Genomic DNA, 1501 nt, shown 5'->3' with positions numbered 1-1501 from the left:
AATGGCTCATTGTCGTTTTACTATTATTCACATTCCAGTTTTATGTGACAAATCCTGAATTATGTCTTAAGTAGAAGTGTGTTTTTCTACTCTGGATCCCAGCCAACTTACATTAGACCAGTGGTGGATGGAGTACTAAATTTTTTATTCGAGTAACTTTTTACCTCTGTATCTGTATTTTTACTTAAGTTAAGAACATATGAACACATGAAAAAATCTACTCAAGTAAAAGTATTTAAGTAGCCATTTAAAAAGTGTAATTTAAGAGTAAAAAGCAGAAGTATTTGTGTGTAAATGCAGTGATATTGATTAAAAATGATATGTATATACTGGTCAGCAGTAACAATGCAAATCAATGTCATGTAATGTAATTTTTCTTATTAATTTTGTGTATTTCTTGTTTTGCTCAAAGTAAAGCTCAAACTCAAAAACTTTAGTCAGGAGATTACCAAGAACATAGTAAAAATAACCCTGCAAATCATATGAAAAGTACTTTTTACTTTTCAGTCCACTTCAAAAATGTAGTGAAGTAGAAAGTACAGATACTGCTCTCAAATGTAGTGAAGTAAAAGTAGAAAGTATCAACTGTAAAACCTACTTAAGTACAGATACCTAAAATTCTTCCACTACTGCATTAGACAAACAGGAATAGTTTGGTCTTGCTCTCCACAGGTACAGACATGAGAGTTCTGTCCTTTTATTTTGCTTCAAAGATTTTCGAGAATAATAAAAATCAAAACCCCATCTTACTAACTATACATTTTAAATCTTAAAATGTTTGACTACTAGTAATCCCAGTAACAAGTACTCGAATATAAAAATTGTCTTTATTTTTGTCAATAATGCCACCTATCCAATAATGTGAAAAACAATATATAATTCATAGTCCATGAAATCAAATGCCCACACATGGCAATTCTGATCAAACAGTCCACAGGAATTAAAACAATAAAAAACTACACCATTCACAGCCTTAATAAAGCATGAACGAAGAATTAATCATGAACAAATAGTTTATAATGATAAAAATAATTCTTAGCACATGTATATTGCTTTTTATGACTCTCAAAGATGCTTCACACAATTCAAGAGAAAACAGAAATAAAAAAGAAACAGATAAAAAAGCAGATGCAGTTTTAAACCGGTGAGTTTTCAGGGCTGAAGATGGTGAGTGTGGGTGAGTCTCTGATGTGTTTGGGCAGGGCGTTCCAGAGGGTGGGATCAGGCCCTGTCCCCCCAGGTCTTATATTTAGTCCTGATGGGGGGAGACAGGAGGTTGGCATCAGCTGATTGGAGAGCACTAGTGGGTGTGGGGTGGTGGAGGAGCTCAAAGAGGTAGGTGGGAGCCAGGTTATGGAGGGACTTGTACACAATGGTGAGGAGCTTGAATTGGATGCGCTGTGGGATGAGGAGCAAGTGGAGATCACCGCCCACAAGGTGCAGGTGAGGAGGTGAGCAGCAGAATTCTGAATGAACTGTGTGTTTATTCAGAATGATTCAG

The 1501-nt window shown here is 35.6% G+C and overlaps 1 protein-coding gene across 1 annotated transcript in view; it reads left to right on the top strand.

Moving 5' to 3' along the window:
• Positions 1–1501, top strand: part of nrip1b (nuclear receptor interacting protein 1b) — a 238871-nt gene that overhangs the window by 123639 nt on the left and 113731 nt on the right. The gene's annotated exons all lie outside the window — the stretch shown is intronic.

This window comes from Periophthalmus magnuspinnatus, chromosome 14 (assembly GCF_009829125.3).
Source record: "Periophthalmus magnuspinnatus isolate fPerMag1 chromosome 14, fPerMag1.2.pri, whole genome shotgun sequence".
NCBI classification, from domain to species: Eukaryota; Metazoa; Chordata; class Actinopteri; order Gobiiformes; family Gobiidae; genus Periophthalmus; species Periophthalmus magnuspinnatus.
Note: the sequence above shows the minus strand (reverse complement) of the source record. Positions and strands in the feature narration are given on the sequence as shown.